Below are 8,489 nucleotides of genomic sequence, written 5' to 3'. Positions count from 1 at the left end.
TACGCCGCTCAGAGCTAGGCCAATACTCTCAGGAAGAGTACTGCATATGAAGAGGCCCCTCAGGACCCCAGAGTGCTCACACAAAGGCCTACGAGATGCAGGGTTTGGATACAAGCTACCCAGACTTGCCGCCCTATTGGGGGCTAGCAGAGAAGCAGAAAAAAAAAAAATAGAAATCCAGCACCTGTTGGGTACAGGGTCACTTGTCCCTCTCCCTGCGACCTTCCTGGAGGAGCCAGTCACTAATGTAGAGAAAGGCCTGAGTGGTCTCAGAACCAGACTGGTCACCTCTACCCCTCCCAACACCCCCACCATTGCTGCCCCGAACAACCCTCGAGGGAGTCAGGGTCCCTCCCAGTCTATACCCGGGAGAGGCAAGGAGACATGATTCAGATCACAATTGAAGGTACATTTCCAACTAGGTAGATGTTAATAATTAAAAGTGATCAGAAAATGATGAACTCTAAACTGTCATTAACAAATGGAGATGGGACATTGAGGATAGTCAGGCTGATGGTTAAAAAATTAAGCCATTTCATATATACATCTTGCTGAGTTGAACTACTGAATACTGAACTACTGAACTACTGGAAAGTATGGCACAGTATGACAGGTAGTGAATACGCATCGTGGGCACAGCACAGAGCCTGGGTCAGAATCTCCTCCTGGGTAAGCAGAACCAGAAGGCTCTCCGTCCCTTACTGTAGGTAAATGGGTTCCCACTCCTAGCTCCCCTGAATGAGGAGACACCTTCCCCTGCTACCTTCATGGTTTCACAGCCAAGTGGACACAGAGGCTGGTTGGTCTTCACCAGCAATTCTATAGAGTTAACAAGAGCATGAGTTATAGGCCCAATCGGGTGGGTAATGACAGAAGCCCTTGGGGATACCAGTCCAGGGACTCTGTCACCATTGCGACTCTCCCTACCTTTCTTGGTTCTGCCCGTTGGCTGTATCAGACCCTCGACTGCACAAATGTCAAGGATGTGGCTGTGGGCAGCCTGTCTCACTCCCCTTCAGTGAACCCAGCTCTCCACCCCAGGAGAGATTTCTGTCTCACATACAGCTTTTAAATCTCAAGAAAGGACCCTGATGGATTGCCCAGGTTTGGGTCAGCAGTCCTCCCCTTGAACTGGCCACCAGAGGGGAGGGACTGTAAGGCAGGGAAGCGCAATGCAGGGCACAGCCCAGCACTAGGAGATAGGGTCTCTCTGCGGGGAGGCAGGAGCAAGTAGCTTGGGCAGTGGAAGAAAGTCATTCCAAGCTGAATGTTCTACAAGGATTTTTTGGTGATTTGTGACTGCATAACTTTGTGCTAAGTTCCTCAATTATCTCCAAGCAGCCAATGCCCTGCCTGCAGGAATACCCTCTCCCATCCCGCCTCATCACCTCCTGCGTGTGAGAATGGGCTCCACCAGCAGGCCCCGCCTCTTTCCCAGCACCCTTCTGTGTGCCAAGCAGAAAGCGGGGAACATGGGAAGCCCTCAATGAACGCACAGTGAATGAGGGTCTGCCTCGGTGAATGAATGACTGCATGAATGAAAGAAAAGGAAATGGAAAGCAATTAGGCACACATGCCCAGAGCTCACCTAACCACACGGCTTCCTGCCCTCCACTCAGCTGCTAAAAGCTTGTGCCCATCATATCAGCCTTGGGCTCATGGTCCCCAAGGGGAGGGGCAAGAGGCGGCCACTCTGTGGTTTATAGGAAAAGGCACGGGGCTAGGGATCAGGGGAGCTGTCCTGTCATTAATTACCTGTGTGACCTCGAGCAAGCCACTTAACCTGTCTGCTCCAGGTTCATCATCCATCAGATGGGGTAGCTCTGTGTGTTCACCCTACAACATGGAAAAGTTAACAGCACTTAGAAAAATGTAAAAGAAAACACGGTGCTGGAGAGAGCCGGTGATTATCCTGCTCCTGAGCCTCCATCAGCTGTGCCCACTCACCGCAGAGCGTGTGCGGGTCAGAGTGGTGGGCGGGAAGGCACGGCCTTTCCCTGGAGGAGCTCACATCTAGGAAGAAAATCCCCTGCACCCAGAGGTGATCCCAGGATGTGCACAGCCCCGAGAGTGAAGATGGAAAACGAAAGAATACTGTCTGCCTATAAGAAAAGACACATGCCCAGGAAACAACCTGAGATGTATCGGGGGCTCAGTCACAGAAAACTGATCAGTTGGTAGATATTTGTTGAGCACCTAAGCTGTGCCAGGCACTGTTCTAGAATTTGAGGGAAAGAGGTGGAGATAAGCACCCTGCCCAAGGAGCTGTGCATGAGAGAAGGGATGAACCCATAAACAGGTGGATCAGAAATGATCTTGGCCCCTGGTAGTTGCCGACAGGAGAATATAATAGGGTAACGTACTGGCAGGTGGCTTGGTTGGGGTTGGAGGCTGCTTTGGTGAATGACCAAGGGAAGGCTCTGGGAGGCGATGGCATAAAGCTCAGGCCTGAGCAACGAGAAGGAGAAGCACAGAACCTGCAGATGAAATGGCCAGAGGACAGCCTGGGGGTAGGGTCCAGGAAAGGATGGTGTGCCCTGAGTGCTGGCCATACAGGCAATGGGAAGCCACTGGGGATTTGAGTATGACATGACATGATCTGAGAGAGAGAATGACCCAGCAACCACATGGGCACCAAGTTAGCCATTGATGAATTCAGGGGATGAAGGGGTGAGAGTTTCTCGTATCCTTTGCGTAACTTTTTCACGTTTGAAATTATTTCAAGATAAAACGTGGAAAAATAGAAGGACACACAGGCTCCTGGTGGATGGTTGACTGCAGCAGGTGGGGAGCGAGGGGAGAGGGCCGGTGCCACAGTGGAGGAAGGGGACAGGAGGCTCTGCTGTAGTCCAGGCAGCTGGGAGGAGGTGGGGGAGAGTCATTTCAGGATGTGCATTTCTGGAGCCCTGAATTCCTTCTGTACTGCTGTTGTGACAAGTTCACAAACTCAGTTGTTATAAACAACACGAATTTATCATGCAGCTCTGTAGGTTAGAAATCCAACATGGCTCTCACTGGGCTAAAATCAAGACATGGTTTGTACTGTGCTTCTTTCTGGAGGCTCAAGGGCAGAAGCGATTTCCTTGTCTTTTCCAGCTTCTGCAGTCCTCTCTCCAGGCCTTTCTCATACCCGCCTACACCACAGAACCAGTAAGAGCCAGTGAGTCCTCATGGGTGCATCTGTCTCTGACCACAGCCTGGAAAAGTCCTCGCTGGCCAGGACTCATGTGATTGCACTGGTCCCACCCAGATAATCCAGGATAATCTTTCCAATCTCAAAACCCTAAGCCTTAATCACATCTGCAGAGTCCCTTTTGCCGTGTAAAGTAACATATTCCCAGGTCCCTGGGGATTAAGGTCTGGATATCTTTAGGGGTCGTGACTCTGTCTGCCATGAGCAGGGACCATGCACATTGCTGATGGACGGGATCTTGGTGTGAGGGAAAGACATGAACGAGGCCAAGTTTCCCCTGAGCCTCTGAGTCAAGGGTGGAGCTACTACTCAGAAGTTCCCTCGATGAAGTGCAGAAAAGGGGTAAGCAAGAGTTCTGTTCAAGATGTGAGAAAGTCTGGAGTCGGTGCAGGACATAAAAATTGGGGGAGCCTCATGTTGGAGCCCCAGTATTGTCAAGACCAGGCCTGAGGGTGGCACTGGTGGGAGTCCCAGCTGTGACCCTAGGGCAATAAGCAGGGATGAGCCACAAATAGTCACCAGGAGCTGGAGACATAAATGCCTGCATATGAAAAAGACACTCCAGAGGGAATGGAAGGCCAGATGGAGAAGTGCCTGGGCAGACCAGTTGGGGCCTGGTTTATATAGCCTGGTGTGGTAGATCACCTGGCCTGGGCATGCTCAGGGGTTGGGGAGGCAAATGGCACCATGCAGAACACAGGCATGAGGTCACCTGCCAAGCCTTCTGTACACAGGCACCCCGCTGGCTGGGATGGCCCATCGACCCCAGGAGAGGTAGGGTACCCTGGTGGCTTGGGCCCAGCTGGGGAAGTCCCAGCCAAGGCCAGTCCCTTCCTGCCACTCCTGGGCTCTGCAGCTAAAGGAATGTGCACTCGCACAGGGACTGGGGGAGGTGTGGACTGAAGGGAGAGGCGTCCCTTCCTCTTTTGGAATGGCTACTCTTAAATCAAACAATTCAATCCAGGTGGAAAAGGGTCGGCAGCTAGGAGGGGAGAAGAAGGAGAAGCAGACGATAAAAAAAAATCAATAACACTGCCCCATAAAATAAATTGAGATTTGTGGAATTCACTTCCACTTGACATCAAAGATGCCGATTTGGTGAATTCGTTTAAGGCCAAATTGAAAACGTATCATTTTAATCCAGGTCCCCAAGCTGCCCCCAGCTCTGTGGCAAGGGCCCTGGGGGCCAGGTTTATAGCAGTTCCCAACACTCGTCTGTGGCCCCTTGATCTCCATCACTCCAGAGAAACTGTGCCCAGGGTGGCAGGAGAGGTGGATGGTGTCCCTTCCCAGGACCAAGGTCCCTCCAGCCAGAGACAACCCCAGGAACAACTGGGGATAAAGGGTCTAAGAAGCAGTTCCAAGGCTGGCCTGCTGGGCTTTGGGCATCTGGTCTCATGCAGCAATTTCCAGCTGTCTGGGCTTGAATGTTCCCTCCTGAATTCGAGTGCGGGATACAAGAGAAGACAGAGTTGTTGTGACAGACTCTGGTGCGGAGTCCCTTCCCTCAGAGCATGAATGAGGTCCGAATGACGGCATGGAGAGGGATGAGGCAGAGGCTTTGAAATCCTGAGAAAACAAGGCAAGCACGAGACCAAACAGGCACAGCATGAGTGTCCTTGAGCCAGGCCTCAAAGGAAAGAGGACGGGCCAACAAACGCAGTGCCAGAGCACATCTTAAGTCAAGGATCAGGCCCACTCCGGGCCTCCCTCAGCCCAGGCACGGACACAAGGGCTGCAGGCTGGCAGCTTAGGACGATGACAACCCCAGATGGTGGAGAAGCAATCTGTGACACAAGAGGGATGGCAAGGGCTAGGGAGGATGTGGCTGAGACAACTCAGAAGCACGGGCAGACAGTGTAGACAGGTGGTCACAATGAAGTGTCTTGAATGAGCATGTCCAGATGCAAATCCCAGCTGCACGACTTGGCAAGGGAACCCCTGGACCTCAGTTTCCACATCTATAAAGTGGGACAGGGTAGTGATGGTCTTATCACAGAGGATTGCCCAGGACCCTTCCATGGGGGAAAGATAAAGCACTCAGCATGATGCCTAGCGGATTGATGACTCTCAATAAATGTTGTCACTGTGTTGTTTATATCTGTGAAGAGAAGAGTCGACTAAATGCTCTCCACAGTTGGTGCCATGATGGACTTGCCTGAGGCCCTACCCCAGGAGTCTTTGCTCTCCCCCAAGTGACTGTAGCTGAGCAAATGCTGTCACCAAGGGCCTCTGGTGTCAACAGCTTCCAGTCCGAGGCTCCAGGAACCTTGGGCAGAGACATTTGGGCATCTGGAAAAGCCACAAGGGAGTCAGCCCAGCAGGAGAGGCTGCGGCTACCACAGAACCAAAAGGTTGGATACATCCACTTAAGTCAAGGGGCCTGATCCTTGACTTAAGATGTGCTCTGGCACTGCGTTTGTGCCAGATACTCTGCTGTGCCAGGCCCAGGCTTTGGGCTTCGGGACTTGAGCTTGATTTGACCTCCTCAAATTGAATGTTCACTTTAGCCTAGATTTGCAAAGCAATTTGTTAATGCTCCTGTGCAGGGGCTGTTTTCTCTAGGGTTTTAAGGAAAAACCTCATTTCAATGTAAAATTCACAGCACCAAATTGAAATGTATTCTGAGCAGAGTGAGCTGTTCAGAATTTCCAGGTCCCTGCGATCAGCAGCACGTCACATTGTAATTACACCTTTCTTTGTGCGTCAGCTGCAGGCCTGGTGAGGAAAATAGAAGATAATGCTGACCCTTTCGAGAAGAGAAAGGACTTTTGTGCCTGTTCCCTTTCAGAGAGCTCTGCCAAGATGATAGGGGAGAGGGACACCTGAATCAATCTATCAAGGGGAACAAAGCCATTAGTATCTTCAGCCTCTTAGCCAAGATTGGTTCCACTCAACAGTTCCTGGAGTTTAACTCTAATTTCTTCAAATGCATTGGAGGGAAAAAAGACTGAAGCATCGACTTTCTGGCACATTTGGGTTCATTTTGCTCAAAGATGATCCTTAGTTTCATTTTCCTCAAAACACACTTGCACACACATATATACACATGCACATAAATATGCACATACAGAAAATATACTTGTACACATATATGCACATGCATCCATGCTTATACATGCTACACACAAACACATGTTCATATACACCACATACATGTAAGCGTGTTGTACTTTATAAGTTTAATAACACATTCCTTTTAAAAACAATATAAGCAGATCCTAAATGGGATCATAATTCCCCAAACAGAGAAATTTGGGAAAGGCCTGGTTTAGATGATCCTAGGAAATTCCTGTTAATTTTCTTAGGCATGATGAGGAGATTATGACTAAGTAGAAAAATGTCATCATACTAAGGAGATGCAAGCTGGAGAATTTAGGGATAAAGTGTCAACATGTCTGTGACTTGCTTTCACATGATTCAGAGAGAAAGAAAGACACACACAGAAAATATAAATATGGTAACCTGTTAACAGTCATTGAATCTGGGTACAGGACAGAGACAAAGTCATTTTGCTATCCTTTAAATATTTTTGAAATATTATATAATACAGTGTCACACCTATGCTGTGACTATAGAGCAATACTATAATTCCTTCAGCAAGCTCCAAGGACAGAATCTTGGCCGTGGCATTCTGAAACATTTCCTGGATCTAGTCTGTGTTCAGTAATGCCTCTGTTCCCTGAGGGAGAAGCCAGACCACTAACACCTTGCTTTGTCAGGACCTCTGGGTTTAGAATGAGGGCTGCTTATGTCTGGGGTCCTGTTCCTTTGCCCTGGTGCTCAGCAGGGGTTGCTCATGCTCTTCTTCTGTTGAGAATTCCCTGCCATTCCCTGCTTAAAGAAAAAAGTGAGAACAGGCTGTCACAGATAGGGCCAGATGAGACCCCTGTCCTCCTGTGCCTACTAGAGGAGTCTCACACTCCTACTGTGTAGGCTCATGAACTTGTTGCTAATTCCCTTCTGGCCTCCTTTTCCATCCCTGCCTTCTCTGGGTGCTCCTCTGTTTTGTTCAGGTAGCCACTTCTCTCCCATGAGACTTGGGGGTAAACGTTGAGGAGTCTAAGTCAGTTCCAGTAATGACTTTCCCGTGGGCTAGGGGCTGAGTACTCTGCAATCCACATCAGCTGACCAGCTCAGCTTTGGGACGTCTGAGGAAAGTCCCTCATGGGGTGCAGAAGCACCCCAGCAAGCAGTGATGTCCTACTTCTTCCCTGGACAATTGCCCTAGCCAACCTGCTTGCCAACTTGAGAACAATGCCCCAACACACCTAAGTGGGGCCAAGGACAGAGACGAGCAGCAGACACACACTGTGCCAGCAGCTGCCTGCCTCAGGACTTCCTGTAGGGAGATTATAAATCCCCATTTTAAGTTGAGTTTTCTGTCACTTGCAACACAAAGTACCCTGACTGACAGTAGATCCACCTGCTTCAGTTCTTCCCCTGCCAGATTACAGTCAGTTGTGTAGGGGTCTCTCTTCCTGCTTGGATCCTGTCTGGACCAATTTTGTTTTGTGAGGACAGATATTTTGTCTGATTCATCCTTTCTTCTTAGAATCCTGATATGTGACTGGCACGCAGTCATAGAGAATTTGGGAACCAGGGTGTTGATGTGTCTTTGTGGCTCCTGGGTGGGTTCCTCTTAGCAATTATTCCAAGGAATTTATCCATTTCACATCCGTTTCTGGAATGAGGTGGAGTATAAATATGCAAGTGGGCAGGAACATAGGAAAAATTAAACGTATCTATTAAAATATTGTTTCTTAGAAGAGGGGTTACCATGGAAACCCCAGTGGGAAAAGACCCCCATCTCCTAGGGCAGAGGGAGACTATGGTGTGGATACAAGTTTACATGCTTTCAACCTGTTTTTCATCCGGGCCCTCCTCAGATACCTTAACCTTCTCATATTCCCCAGAGATTTCTATAAGGAACCCATGGGGGAGAAGGACAACTTTTCATTCTTGGGAATTTCTATCTTCAGCAAATTTCCTATCATTTAGAAAGATTTATCTCAAGCATTCATTTCTATAGTCCAGATGGTTTAAAAATAAGACTCTAAGACTATCTCCCTAAATAAAATTACAATAGGATAATACAATTCTTTACTTTCAACCCTTCCCCAAGATTCTAATGTGACCTTCCCCTGGAAAAGCACTGGCCTGAAGCCCCAGAGTCACATGCAGAGATCAGACAAGAGTGCTAAACCCTGGCACTGGGCTTGTTTGACTTCACGGCACACTTTGCTGATGGATAATTATAAGTAGTAAAATATTGTACTCTGCCTGCATTTTCTTT

Source organism: Sciurus vulgaris, assembly GCF_902686455.1.
Source record: "Sciurus vulgaris genome assembly, chromosome: 13".
Taxonomy (NCBI): domain Eukaryota; kingdom Metazoa; phylum Chordata; class Mammalia; order Rodentia; family Sciuridae; genus Sciurus; species Sciurus vulgaris.
This window is presented reverse-complemented; position numbering follows the sequence as displayed.